Below are 15,325 nucleotides of genomic sequence, written 5' to 3' on the forward strand. Positions count from 1 at the left end.
GGTGAAGCTACTGGACAAGAGCCGGGTGTAGCTACTGGACAAGAGCCGGGTGTAGCTACTAGACAAGAGCTGGGTGTAGCTACTGGACAAGAGCCGGGTGTAGCTACTAGACAAGAGCTGGGTGTAGCTACTGGACAAGAGTTGGGTGTAGCTACTAGACAAGAGCCGGGTGTAACTTCAAGAAAAGAGCCGGGTGTAGCTTCTGGACAAGAGCTGGGTGTAGCTACTAGACAAGAGCCGGGTGTAGCTACTAGACAAGAGCTGGATGTAGCTACTAGATAAGAGCTGGGTGAAGCTACTAGACTAGAGCCGGGTGTAGCTACTAGACTAGAGCCGGGTGAAGCTACTGGACAAGAGCCGGGTGTAGCTACTGGACAAGAGCCGGGTGTAGCTTCTGGACAAGAGCCGGGTGTAGCTACTGTACAAGAGCCGGGTGTAGCTACTAGACAAGAGCCGGGTGTAGCTACTGGACAAGAGCCGGGTGTAGCTACTGGACAAGAGCCGGGTGTAGCTACTAGACAAGAGCAGGGTGTAACTTCAAGAAAAGAGCCGGGTTTAGCTTCTAACCAATAGCCGGGTGTATCTTCTAGACAAGAGCCGGGTGTAGATTCTGGCCAAGCGCTGGGTGTAGCTACTAGACAATAGCCGGGTGTAGCTTCTAAACAATAGCTGGGTGCATCTTCTAGACAAGAGCCGGGTGAAGCTACTGGACAAGAGCCGGGTGTAGCTACTAGACAAGAGCTGGGTGTAGCTACAAGACAAGAGCCGGGTGTAGCTACTGAACAAGAGCCGGGTGTAGCTACTCGACAAGAGCCGGGTGTAGCTACAAGACAAGAGCCGGGTGTAGCTACTGAACAAGAGCCGGGTGTAGCTACTGAACAAGAGCCGGGTGTAGCTACAAGACAAGAGCCGGGTGTAGCTACTGAACAAGAGCCGGGTGTGGCTACTGGACAAGAGCCGGGTGTATCTTCTAGACAAGAGCCGGGTGTAGCTAATGGACAAGAGCCGGGTGTAGCTACTGGACAAGAGCCGGGTGTAGCTACTAGACAAGAGCAGGGTGTAACTTCAAGAAAAGAGCCGGGTTTAGCTTCTAAACAATAGCCGGGTGTATCTTCTAGACAAGAGCCGGGTGTAGATTCTGGCCAAGCGCTGGGTGTAGCTACTAGACAATAGCCGGGTGTAGCTTCTAAACAATAGCTGGGTGTATCTTCTAGACAAGAGCCGGGTGAAGCTACTGGACAAGAGCCGGGTGTAGCTACTAGACAAGAGCCGGGAGTAGCTACTAGACAAGAGCTGGGTGTAGCTATTAGACAAGAGCTGGGTGTAGCTACTAGACAAGAGCCGGGTGTAGCTACTAGACAAGAGCTGGGTGTAGCTACTAGATAAGAGCTGGGTGAAGCTACTAGACTAGAGCCGGGTGTAGCTACTAGACAAGAGCTGGGTGTAGCTACTGGACAAGAGTTGGGTGTAGCTAGTAGATAAGAGCCGGGTGTAGCAACTAGACTAGAGCCGAGTGAAGCTACTGGACAAGAGCCGGGTGTAGCTACTGGACAAGAGCCGGGTGTAGCTACTAGACAAGAGCTGGGTGTAGCTACTGGACAAGAGCCGGGTGTAGCTACTAGACAAGAGCTGGGTGTAGCTACTAGACAAGAGCCGGGTGTAACTTCAAGAAAAGAGCCGGGTGTAGCTTCTGGACAAGAGCTGGGTGTAGCTACTAGACAAGAGCCGGGTGTAGCTACTAGACAAGAGCTGGGTGTAGCTACTAGATAAGAGCTGGGTGAAGCTACTAGACTAGAGCCGGGTGTAGCTACTAGACAAGAGCCGGGTGAAGCTACTGGACAAGAGCCGGGTGTAGCTACTAGACAAGAGCCGGGAGTAGTTACTAGACAAGAGCTGGGTGTAGCTACTAGACAAGAGCTGGGTGTAGCTACTAGATAAGAGCTGGGTGAAGCTACTAGACTAGAGCCGAGTGTAGCTACTAGACAAGAGCTGGGTGTAGCTACTGGACAAGAGTTGGGTGTAGCTACTAGATAAGAGCCGGGTGTAGCAACTAGACTAGAGCCGGGTGAAGCTACTGGACAAGAGCCGGGTGTAGCTACTGGACAAGAGCCGGGTGTAGCTACTAGACAAGAGCTGGGTGTAGCTACTGGACAAGAGCCGGGTGTAGCTACTAGACAAGAGCTGGGTGTAGCTACTGGACAAGAGTTGGGTGTAGCTACTAGACAAGAGCCGGGTGTAACTTCAAGAAAAGAGCCGGGTGTAGCTTCTGGACAAGAGCTGGGTGTAGCTACTAGACAAGAGCCGGGTGTAGCTACTAGACAAGAGCTGGATGTAGCTACTAGATAAGAGCTGGGTGAAGCTACTAGACTAGAGCCGGGTGTAGCTACTAGACTAGAGCCGGGTGAAGCTACTGGACAAGAGCCGGGTGTAGCTACTGGACAAGAGCCGGGTGTAGCTTCTGGACAAGAGCCGGGTGTAGCTACTGTACAAGAGCCGGGTGTAGCTACTAGACAAGAGCCGGGTGTAGCTACTGGACAAGAGCCGGGTGTAGCTACTGGACAAGAGCCGGGTGTAGCTACTAGACAAGAGCAGGGTGTAACTTCAAGAAAAGAGCCGGGTTTAGCTTCTAACCAATAGCCGGGTGTATCTTCTAGACAAGAGCCGGGTGTAGATTCTGGCCAAGCGCTGGGTGTAGCTACTAGACAATAGCCGGGTGTAGCTTCTAAACAATAGCTGGGTGCATCTTCTAGACAAGAGCCGGGTGAAGCTACTGGACAAGAGCCGGGTGTAGCTACTAGACAAGAGCTGGGTGTAGCTATTAGACAAGAGCTGGGTGTAGCTACTAGACAAGAGCCGGGTGTAGCTACTAGACAAGAGCTGGGTGTAGCTACTAGATAAGAGCTGGGTGAAGCTACTAGACTAGAGCCGAGTGTAGCTACTAGACAAGAGCTGGGTGTAGCTACTGGACAAGAGTTGGGTGTAGCTACTAGATAAGAGCCGGGTGTAGCAACTAGACTAGAGCCGGGTGAAGCTACTGGACAAGAGCCGGGTGTAGCTACTGGACAAGAGCCGGGTGTAGCTACTAGACAAGAGCTGGGTGTAGCTACTGGACAAGAGCCGGGTGTAGCTACTAGACAAGAGCTGGGTGTAGCTACTGGACAAGAGTTGGGTGTAGCTACTAGACAAGAGCCGGGTGTAACTTCAAGAAAAGAGCCGGGTGTAGCTTCTGGACAAGAGCTGGGTGTAGCTACTAGACAAGAGCCGGGTGTAGCTACTAGACAAGAGCTGGATGTAGCTACTAGATAAGAGCTGGGTGAAGCTACTAGACTAGAGCCGGGTGTAGCTACTAGACTAGAGCCGGGTGAAGCTACTGGACAAGAGCCGGGTGTAGCTACTGGACAAGAGCCGGGTGTAGCTTCTGGACAAGAGCCGGGTGTAGCTACTGTACAAGAGCCGGGTGTAGCTACTAGACAAGAGCCGGGTGTAGCTACTGGACAAGAGCCGGGTGTAGCTACTGGACAAGAGCCGGGTGTAGCTACTAGACAAGAGCAGGGTGTAACTTCAAGAAAAGAGCCGGGTTTAGCTTCTAACCAATAGCCGGGTGTATCTTCTAGACAAGAGCCGGGTGTAGATTCTGGCCAAGCGCTGGGTGTAGCTACTAGACAATAGCCGGGTGTAGCTTCTAAACAATAGCTGGGTGCATCTTCTAGACAAGAGCCGGGTGAAGCTACTGGACAAGAGCCGGGTGTAGCTACTAGACAAGAGCTGGGTGTAGCTACTAGATAAGAGCTGGCTGAAGCTACTAGACTAGAGCCGGGTGTAGCTACTAGACAAGAGCTGGGTGTAGCTACTGGACAAGAGTTGGGTGTAGCTACTAGATAAGAGCCGGGTGTAGCAACTAGACTAGAGCCGGGTGAAGCTACTGGACAAGAGCCGGGTGTAGCTACTAGACAAGAGCTGGGTGTAGCTACTGGACAAGAGCCGGGTGTAGCTACTAGACAAGAGCTGGGTGTAGCTACTGGACAAGAGTTGGGTGTAGCTACTAGACAAGAGCCGGGTGTAGCTACTAGACAAGAGCTGGGTGTAGCTACTAGATAATAGCTGGGTGAAGCTACTAGACTAGAGCCAGGTGTAGCTACTAGACTAGAGCCGGGTGAAGCTACTGGACAAGAGCCGGGTGTAGCTACTAGACAAGAGCTGGGTGAAGCTACTAGACAAGAGCCGGGTGTAGCTACTAGACAAGAGCCGGGTGTAGCTACTAGATAAGAGCCGGGTGTAGCAACTTAGATAAGAGCCGGGTGTAGCAACTAGACTAGAGCCGGGTGAAGCTACTGGACAAGAGCCGGGTGTAGCTACTGGACAAGAGCCGGGTGTAGCTACTGGACAAGAGCCGGGTGTAGCTACTGGACAAGAGCCGGGTGTAGCTACTAGACAAGAGCCGGGTGTAGCTACTAGACAAGAGACGGGTGTAGCTAATGGACAACAGCCGGGTGTAGCTACTGGACAAGAGCCGGGTGTAGCTACTAGACAAGAGCAGGGTGTACCTTCAAGAAAAGAGCTGGGTGTAGCTTCTAAACAATAGCCGGGTGTATCTTCTAGACAAGAGCCGGGTGTAGATTCTGGACAAGAGCTGGGTGTAGCTACTAGACAATAGCCGGGTGTAGCTTCTAAACAATAGCTGGGTGTATCTTCTAGACAAGAGCCGGGTGAAGCTACTGGAAAAGAGCCGGGTGTATCTTCTAGACAAGAGCCGGGTGTAGCTACTAGACAAGAGCTGGGTGTAGCTACTAGATAAGAGCTGGGTGAAGCTACTAGACTAGAGCCGGGTGTAGCTACTAGACAAGAGCTGGGTGTAGCTACTGGACAAGAGTTGGGTGTAGCTAGTAGATAAGAGCCGGGTGTAGCAACTAGACTAGAGCCGGGTGAAGCTACTGGACAAGAGCCGGGTGTAGCTACTGGACAAGAGCCGGGTGTAGCTACTAGACAAGAGCTGGGTGTAGCTACTGGACAAGAGCCGGGTGTAGCTACTAGACAAGAGCTGGGTGTAGCTACTAGACAAGAGCCGGGTGTAACTTCAAGAAAAGAGCCGGGTGTAGCTTCTGGACAAGAGCTGGGTGTAGCTACTAGACAAGAGCCGGGTGTAGCTACTAGACAAGAGCTGGGTGTAGCTACTAGATAAGAGCTGGGTGAAGCTACTAGACTAGAGCCGGGTGTAGCTACTAGACTAGAGCCGGGTGAAGCTACTGGACAAGAGCCGGGTGTAGCTACTAGACAAGAGCCGGGAGTAGCTACTAGACAAGAGCTGGGTGTAGCTATTAGACAAGAGCTGGGTGTAGCTACTAGACAAGAGCCGGGTGTAGCTACTAGACAAGAGCTGGGTGTAGCTACTAGATAAGAGCTGGGTGAAGCTACTAGACTAGAGCCGAGTGTAGCTACTAGACAAGAGCTGGGTGTAGCTACTGGACAAGAGTTGGGTGTAGCTACTAGATAAGAGCCGGGTGTAGCAACTAGACTAGAGCCGGGTGAAGCTACTGGACAAGAGCCGGGTGTAGCTACTGGACAAGAGCCGGGTGTAGCTACTAGACAAGAGCTGGGTGTAGCTACTGGACAAGAGCCGGGTGTAGCTACTAGACAAGAGCTGGGTGTAGCTACTGGACAAGAGTTGGGTGTAGCTACTAGACAAGAGCCGGGTGTAACTTCAAGAAAAGAGCCGGGTGTAGCTTCTGGACAAGAGCTGGGTGTAGCTACTAGACAAGAGCCGGGTGTAGCTACTAGACAAGAGCTGGGTGTAGCTACTAGATAAGAGCTGGGTGAAGCTACTAGACTAGAGCCGGGTGTAGCTACTAGACTAGAGCCGGGTGAAGCTACTGGACAAGAGCCGGGTGTAGCTACTGGACAAGAGCCGGGTGTAGCTTCTGGACAAGAGCCGGGTGTAGCTACTGTACAAGAGCCGGGTGTAGCTACTAGACAAGAGCCGGGTGTAGCTACTGGACAAGAGCCGGGTGTAGCTACTGGACAAGAGCCGGGTGTAGCTACTAGACAAGAGCAGGGTGTAACTTCAAGAAAAGAGCCGGGTTTAGCTTCTAACCAATAGCCGGGTGTATCTTCTAGACAAGAGCCGGGTGTAGATTCTGGCCAAGCGCTGGGTGTAGCTACTAGACAATAGCCGGGTGTAGCTTCTAAACAATAGCTGGGTGCATCTTCTAGACAAGAGCCGGGTGAAGCTACTGGACAAGAGCCGGGTGTAGCTACTAGACAAGAGCTGGGTGTAGCTACTAGATAAGAGCTGGCTGAAGCTACTAGACTAGAGCCGGGTGTAGCTACTAGACAAGAGCTGGGTGTAGCTACTGGACAAGAGTTGGGTGTAGCTACTAGATAAGAGCCGGGTGTAGCAACTAGACTAGAGCCGGGTGAAGCTACTGGACAAGAGCCGGGTGTAGCTACTAGACAAGAGCTGGGTGTAGCTACTGGACAAGAGCCGGGTGTAGCTACTAGACAAGAGCTGGGTGTAGCTACTGGACAAGAGTTGGGTGTAGCTACTAGACAAGAGCCGGGTGTAGCTACTAGACAAGAGCTGGGTGTAGCTACTAGATAATAGCTGGGTGAAGCTACTAGACTAGAGCCAGGTGTAGCTACTAGACTAGAGCCAGGTGAAGCTACTGGACAAGAGCCGGGTGTAGCTACTAGACAAGAGCTGGGTGAAGCTACTAGACAAGAGCCGGGTGTAGCTACTAGACAAGAGCCGGGTGTAGCTACTAGATAAGAGCCGGGTGTAGCAACTTAGATAAGAGCCGGGTGTAGCAACTAGACTAGAGCCGGGTGAAGCTACTGGACAAGAGCCGGGTGTAGCTACTGGACAAGAGCCGGGTGTAGCTACTGGACAAGAGCCGGGTGTAGCTACTGGACAAGAGCCGGGTGTAGCTACTAGACAAGAGCCGGGTGTAGCTACTAGACAAGAGACGGGTGTAGCTAATGGACAACAGCCGGGTGTAGCTACTGGACAAGAGCCGGGTGTAGCTACTAGACAAGAGCAGGGTGTACCTTCAAGAAAAGAGCTGGGTGTAGCTTCTAAACAATAGCCGGGTGTATCTTCTAGACAAGAGCCGGGTGTAGATTCTGGACAAGAGCTGGGTGTAGCTACTAGACAATAGCCGGGTGTAGCTTCTAAACAATAGCTGGGTGTATCTTCTAGACAAGAGCCGGGTGAAGCTACTGGAAAAGAGCCGGGTGTATCTTCTAGACAAGAGCCGGGTGTAGCTACTAGACTAGAGCCGGGTGTAGCTACTAGACTAGAGCCGGGTGAAGCTACTGGACAAGAGCCGGGTGTAGCTACTGGACAAGAGCCGGGTGTAGCTTCTGGACAAGAGCCGGGTGCAGCTACTGGACAAGAGCTGGGTGTAGCTACTGGACAAGAGCTGGGTGTAGCTACTGGACAAGAGTTGGGTGTAGCTACTAGACAAGAGCCGGGTGTAACTTCAAGAAAAAAGCCGGGTGTAGCTTCTAAACAATAGCCGGGTGTATCTTCTAGACAAGAGCCGGGTGAAGCTACTGGACAAGAGCCGGGTGTAGCTACTAGACAAGAGCCGGGTGTAGCTACTGGACAAGAGCTGGGTGAAGCTACTAGACAAGAGCCGGGTGTAGCTACTAGACAAGAGCGGGTGTAGCTACTAGATAAGAGCCGGGTGTAGCAACTAGACTAGAGCCGGGTGTAGCTACTGGACAAGAGCCAGGTGTAGCTACTAGACTAGAGCCGGGGGTAGCTACTAGACAAGAGCCGGGTGTAGCTACTGGACAAGAGCCGGGTGTAGCTACTGGGCAAGAGCCGGGTGTAGCTACTGGACAAGAGCCGGGTGTAGCTACTAGACAAGAGCCGGGTGTAGCTACTGGACAAGAGCCGGGTGTAGCTACTGGACAAGAGCCGGGTGTAGCTACTAGACTAGAGCCAGGTGTAGCTACTAGACAAGAGCCGGGTGTAGCTACTAGACAAGAGCCGGGTGTAGCAACTAGATAAGAGCCGGGTGTAGCAACTAGACTAGAGCCAGGTGAAGCTACTGGACAAGACCCGGGTGTAGCTACAAGACAAGAGCCGGGTGTAGCTACTGAACAAGAGCCGGGTGTAGCTACTGGACAAGAGCCGGGTGTAGCTACTGGACAAGAGCCGGGTGTAGCTACTGAACAAGAGCCGGGTGTAGCTACTGGACAAGAGCCGGGTGTAGCTACAAGACAAGAGCCGGGTGTAGCTACTGAACAAGAGCCGGGTGTAGCTACAAGACAAGAGCCGGGTGTAGCTACTGAACAAGAGCCGGGTGTGGCTACTGGACAAGAGCTGGGTGTATCTTCTAGACAAGAGCCGGGTGTAGCTAATGGACAAGAGCCGGGTGTAGCTACTGGACAAGAGCCGGGTGTAGCTACTAGACAAGAGCAGGGTGTAACTTCAAGAAAAGAGCCGGGTTTAGCTTCTAAACAATAGCCGGGTGTATCTTCTAGACAAGAGCCGGGTGTAGATTCTGGCCAAGCGCTGGGTGTAGCTACTAGACAATAGCCGGGTGTAGCTTCTAAACAATAGCTGGGTGTATCTTCTAGACAAGAGCCGGGTGAAGCTACTGGACAAGAGCCGGGTGTAGCTACTAGACAAGAGCCGGGAGTAGCTACTAGACAAGAGCAGGGTGTAGCTATTAGACAAGAGCTGGGTGTAGCTACTAGACAAGAGCTGGGTGTAGCTACTAGACAAGAGCTGGGTGTAGCTACTAGATAAGAGCTGGGTGAAGCTACTAGACTAGAGCCGGGTGTAGCTACTAGACAAGAGCTGGGTGTAGCTACTGGACAAGAGTTGGGTGTAGCTACTAGATAAGAGCCGGGTGTAGCAACTAGACTAGAGCCGGGTGAAGCTACTGGACAAGAGCCGGGTGTAGCTACTGGACAAGAGCCGGGTGTAGCTACTAGACAAGAGCTGGGTGTAGCTACTGGACAAGAGCCGGGTGTAGCTACTAGACAAGAGCTGGGTGTAGCTACTGGACAAGAGTTGGGTGTAGCTACTAGACAAGAGCCGGGTGTAACTTCAAGAAAAGAGCCGGGTGTAGCTTCTAAACAATAGCCGGGTGTATCTTCTAGACAAGAGCCGGGTGTAGCTTCTGGACAAGAGCTGGGTGTAGCTACTAGACAAGAGCTGGGTGTAGCTACTAGATAAGAGCTGGGTGAAGCTACTAGACTAGAGCCGGGTGTAGCTACTAGACTAGAGCCGGGTGAAGCTACCGGACAAGAGCCGGGTGTAGCTACTGGACAAGAGCCGGGTGTAGCTACTAGACAAGAGCTGGGTGTAGCTACTAGACAAGAGCTGGGTGTAGCTACTAGATAAGAGCTGGGTGAAGCTACTAGACTAGAGCCGGGTGTAGCTACTAGACTAGAGCCGGGTGAAGCTACTGGACAAGAGCCGGGTGTAGCTACTAGACAAGAGCTGGGTGTAGCTACTGGACAAGAGTTGGGTGTAGTTACTAGACAAGAGCCGGGTGTAACTTCAAGAAAAGAGCCGGGTATAGCTTCTAAACAATAGCCAGGTGTATCTTCTAGACAAGAGCCGGGTGAAGCTACTGGACAAGAGCCGGGTGTAGCTAATAAACAAGAGCCGGGTGTACCTACTGGACAAGAGCTGGGTGAAGCTACTAGACAAGAGCCGGGTGTAGCTACTAGACAAGAGTCGGGTGTAGCTACTAGATAAGAGCCGGGTGTAGCAACTAGACTAGAGCCGGGTGTAGCTACTGGACAAGAGCCAGGTGTAGCTACTGGACAAGAGCCGGATGTAGCTACTAGACAAGAGCTGGGTGAAGCTACTACACAAGAGCCGGGTGTAGCTACTAGACAAGAGCCGGGTGTAGCAACTAGATAAGAGCCGGGTGTAGCAACTAGACTAGAGCCAGGTGAAGCTACTGGACAAGAGCCGGGTGTAGCTACAAGACAAGAGCCGTGTGTAGCTACTGAACAAGAGCCGGGTGTAGCTACTGGACAAGAGCCGGGTGTAGCTACTGGACAAGAGCCGGGTGTAGCTACTGAACAAGAGCCGGGTGTAGCTACTGGACAAGAGCCGGGTGTAGCTACTAGACAAGAGCCGGGTGTAGCTACTGAACAAGAGCCGGGTGTAGCTACAAGACAAGAGCCGGGTGTAGCTACTGAACAAGAGCCTGGTGTAGCTACTGGACAAGAGCCAGGTGTAGCTACTGGACAAGAGCCGGGTGTAGCTACTGGACAAGAGCTGGGTGTAGCTTCTAAACAATAGCTGGGTGTATCTTCTAGACAAGAGCCGGGTGTAGCTAATGGACAAGAGCCGGGTGTAGCTACTGGACAAGAGCCGGGTGTAGCTACTAGACAAGAGCAGGGTGTAATTTCAAGAAAAGAACCGGGTTTAGCTTCTAAACAATAGCCGGGTGTATCTTCTAGACAAGAGCCGGGTGTAGATTCTGGCCAAGCGCTGGGTGTAGCTACTAGACAATAGCCGGGTGTAGCTTCTAAACAATATCTGGGTGTATCTTCTAGACAAGAGCCGGGTGAAGCTACTGGACAAGAGCCGGGTGTAGCTACTAGACAAGAGCCGGGAGTAGCTACTAGACAAGAGCTGGGTGTAGCTACTAGACAAGAGCTGGGTGTAGCTACTAGACAAGAGCCGGGTGTAGCTACTAGACAAGAGCTGGGTGTAGCTACTAGATAAGAGCTGGGTGAAGCTACTAGACTAGAGCCGGGTGTAGCTAATGGACAAGAGTTGGGTGTAGCTAATAGATAAGAGCCGGGTGTAGCAACTAGACTAGAGCTGGGTGAAGCTACTGGACAAGAGCGGGGTGTAGCTACTGGACAAGAGCCGGGTGTAGCTACTAGACAAGAGCCGGGTGTAGCTACTGGACAAGAGTTGGGTGTAGCTACTAGACAAGAGCTGGGTGTAGCTACTGGACAAGAGCCGGGTGTAGCTACTGGACAAGAGCTGGGTGTAGCTACTGGACAAGAGCCGGGTGTAGCTACTAGACAAGAGCTGGGTGCAGCTACTGGACAAGAGTTGGGTGTAGCTACTAGACAAGATCCGGGTGTAACTTCAAGAAAAGAGCCGGGTGTAGCTTCTAAACAATAGCCGGGTGTATCTTCTAGACAAGAGCCGGGTGTAGCTTCTGGACAAGAGCTGGGTGTAGCTACTAGACAAGAGCCGGGTGTAGCTACTGGACAAGAGCCGGGTGTAGCTACTAAACAAGAGCCGGGTGTAGCTACTAGACAAGAGCCGGGTGTAGCTAATGGACAAGAGCCGGGTGTAGCTACTAAACAAGAGCCGGGTGTAGCTACTAGACAAGAGCTGGGTGTAGCTACTGGACAAGAGTTGGGTGTAGCTACTAGACAAGATCCGGGTGTAACTTCAAGAAAAGAGCCGGGTGTAGCTTCTAAACAATAGCCGGGTGTATCTTCTAGACAAGAGCCGGGTGTAGCTTCTGGACAAGAGCTGGGTGTAGCTACTAGACAAGAGCCGGGTGTAGCTACTGGACAAGAGCCGGGTGTAGCTACTAAACAAGAGCCGGGTGTAGCTACTAGACAAGAGCCGGGTGTAGCTACTGGACAAGAGCCGGGTGTAGCTACTAAACAAGAGCCGGGTGTAGCTACTGTACAAGAGCTGGGTGAAGCTACTAGACAAGAGCCGGGTGTAGCTACTAGACAAGAGCCGGGTGTAGCTACTAGATAAGAGCCGGGTGTAGCAACTAGACTAGAGCCGGGTTTAGCTACTGGACAAGAGCCGGGTGTAGCTACTAGACTAGAGCCGGGTGTAGCTACTAGACAAGAGCCGGGAGTAGCTACTGGACAAGAGCCGGGTGTAGCTACTGGGCAAGAGCCGGGTGTAGCTACTGGACAAGAGCCGGGTGTAGCTACTGGACAAGAGCCGGGTGTAGCTACTGGCCAAGAGCTGGGTGAAGCTACTGGACAAAAGCAGGGTGTAGTTACTGGACAAGAGCTGGGTGAAGCTACTAGACAAGAGCCGGGTGTAGCTACTGGACAAGAGCTGGGTGAAGCTACTAGACAAGAGCCGGGTGTAGCTACTGGACAAGAGCTGGGTGTAGCTACTAGATAAGAGCCGGGTGTAACAACTAGACTAGAGCCGGGTGAAACTACTGGACAAGAGCCGGGTGTAGCTACTGGACAAGAGCCGGGTGTAGCTTCTAAACAATAGCTGGGTGTATCTTCTAGACAAGAGCCGGGTGTAGCTAATGGACAAGAGCCGGGTGTAGCTACTGGACAAGAGCCGGGTGTAGCTACTAGACAAGAGCAGGGTGTAACTTCAAGAAAAGAGCCGGGTTTAGCTTCTAAACAATAGCCGGGTGTATCTTCTAGACAAGAGCCGGGTGTAGATTCTGGCCAAGCGCTGGGTGTAGCTACTAGACAATAGCCGGGTGTAGCTTCTAAACAATAGCTGGGTGTATCTTCTAGACAACAGCCGGGTGAAGCTACTGGACAAGAGCCGGGTGTAGCTACTAGACAATAGCCGGGAGTAGCTACTAGACAAGAGCTGGGTGTAGCTACTAGACAAGAGCTGGGTGTAGCTACTAGACAAGAGCTGGGTGTAGCTACTAGACAAGAGCTGGGTGTAGCTACTAGATAAGAGCTGGGTGAAGCTACTAGACTAGAGCCGGGTGTAGCTACTGGACAAGAGTTGAGTGTAGCTAATAGATAAGAGCCGGGTGTAGCAACTGGACTAGAGCTGGGTGAAGCTACTGGACAAGAGCCGGGTGTAGCTACTGGACAAGAGCCGGGTGTAGCTACTAGACAAGATCCGGGTGTAACTTCAAGAAAAGAGCCGGGTGTTGCTTCTAAACAATAGCCGGGTGTATCTTCTAGACAAGAGCCGGGTGTAGCTTCTGGACAAGAGCTGGGTGTAGCTACTAGACAAGAGCCGGGTGTAGCTACTGGACAAGAGCCGGGTGTAGCTACTAAACAAGAGCCGGGTGTAGCTACTAGACAAGAGCTGGGTGTAGCTACTGGACAAGAGCCGGGTGTAGCTACTAGATAAGAGCCGGGTGTAGCAACTAGACTAGAGCCGGGTGAAGCTACTGGACAAGAGCCGGGTGTAGCTACTGGACAAGAGCCGGGTGTAGCTACTAGACAAGAGCTGGGTGTAGCTACTGGACAAGAGCCGGGTGTAGCTACTAGACAAGAGCTGGGTGTAGCTACTGGACAAGAGTTGGGTGTAGCTACTAGACAAGAGCCGGGTGTAACTTCAAGAAAAGAGCCGGGTGTAGCTTCTGGACAAGAGCTGGGTGTAGCTACTAGACAAGAGCCGGGTGTAGCTACTAGACAAGAGCTGGGTGTAGCTACTAGATAAGAGCTGGGTGAAGCTACTAGACTAGAGCCGGGTGTAGCTACTAGACTAGAGCCGGGTGAAGCTACTGGACAAGAGCCGGGTGTAGCTACTGGACAAGAGCCGGGTGTAGCTTCTGGACAAGAGCCGGGTGTAGCTACTGTACAAGAGCCGGGTGTAGCTACTAGACAAGAGCTGGGTGTAGCTACTGGACAAGAGCCGGGTGTAGCTACTGGACAAGAGCCGGGTGTAGCTACTAGACAAGAGCAGGGTGTAACTTCAAGAAAAGAGCCGGGTTTAGCTTCTAACCAATAGCCGGGTGTATCTTCTAGACAAGAGCCGGGTGTAGATTCTGGCCAAGCGCTGGGTGTAGCTACTAGACAATAGCCGGGTGTAGCTTCTAAACAATAGCTGGGTGCATCTTCTAGACAAGAGCCGGGTGAAGCTACTGGACAAGAGCCGGGTGTAGCTACTAGACAAGAGCTGGGTGTAGCTACTAGATAAGAGCTGGCTGAAGCTACTAGACTAGAGCCGGGTGTAGCTACTAGACAAGAGCTGGGTGTAGCTACTGGACAAGAGTTGGGTGTAGCTACTAGATAAGAGCCGGGTGTAGCAACTAGACTAGAGCCGGGTGAAGCTACTGGACAAGAGCTGGGTGTAGCTACTGGACAAGAGCCGGGTGTAGCTACTAGACAAGAGCTGGGTGTAGCTACTGGACAAGAGCCGGGTGTAGCTACTAGACAAGAGCTGGGTGTAGCTACTGGACAAGAGTTGGATGTAGCTACTAGACAAGAGCCGGGTGTAGCTACTAGACAAGAGCTGGGTGTAGCTACTAGATAATAGCTGGGTGAAGCTACTAGACTAGAGCCAGGTGTAGCTACTAGACTAGAGCCGGGTGAAGCTACTGGACAAGAGCCGGGTGTAGCTACTAGACAAGAGCTGGGTGAAGCTACTAGACAAGAGCCGGGTGTAGCTACTAGACAAGAGCCGGGTGTAGCTACTAGATAAGAGCCGGGTGTAGCAACTTAGATAAGAGCCGGGTGTAGCAACTAGACTAGAGCCGGGTGAAGCTACTGGACAAGAGCCGGGTGTAGCTACTGGACAAGAGCCGGGTGTAGCTACTGGACAAGAGCCGGGTGTAGCTACTAGACAAGAGCCGGGTGTAGCTACTAGACAAGAGACGGGTGTAGCTAATGGACAACAGCCGGGTGTAGCTACTGGACAAGAGCCGGGTGTAGCTACTAGACAAGAGCAGGGTGTACCTTCAAGAAAAGAGCTGGGTGTAGCTTCTAAACAATAGCCGGGTGTATCTTCTAGACAAGAGCCGGGTGTAGATTCTGGACAAGAGCTGGGTGTAGCTACTAGACAATAGCCGGGTGTAGCTTCTAAACAATAGCTGGGTGTATCTTCTAGACAAGAGCCGGGTGAAGCTACTGGAAAAGAGCCGGGTGTATCTTCTAGACAAGAGCCGGGTGTAGCTACTAGACTAGAGCCGGGTGTAGCTACTAGACTAGAGCCGGGTGAAGCTACTGGACAAGAGCCGGGTGTAGCTACTGGACAAGAGCCGGGTGTAGCTTCTGGACAAGAGCCGGGTGCAGCTACTGGACAAGAGCTGGGTGTAGCTACTGGACAAGAGCTGGGTGTAGCTACTGGACAAGAGTTGGGTGTAGCTACTAGGCAAGAGCCGGGTGTAACTTCAAGAAAAAAGCCGGGTGTAGCTTCTAAACAATAGCCGGGTGTATCTTCTAGACAAGAGGCGGGTGAAGCTACTGGACAAGAGCCGGGTGTAGCTACTAGACAAGAGCCGGGTGTAGCTACTGGACAAGAGCTGGGTGAAGCTACTAGACAAGAGCCGGGTGTAGCTACTAGACAAGAGCGGGTGTAGCTACTAGATAAGAGCCGGGTGTAGCAACTAGACTAGAGCCGGGTGTAGCTACTGGACAAGAGCCAGGTGTAGCTACTAGACTAGAGCCGGGGGTAGCTACTAGACAAGAGCCGGGTGTAGCTACT

The sequence above is a fragment of the Petromyzon marinus genome, chromosome 13, assembly GCF_048934315.1.
Source record: "Petromyzon marinus isolate PM22_M1 ecotype Great Lakes invasive population chromosome 13, UKy_Petmar_22M1.pri1.0, whole genome shotgun sequence".
NCBI classification, from domain to species: domain Eukaryota; kingdom Metazoa; phylum Chordata; class Hyperoartia; order Petromyzontiformes; family Petromyzontidae; genus Petromyzon; species Petromyzon marinus.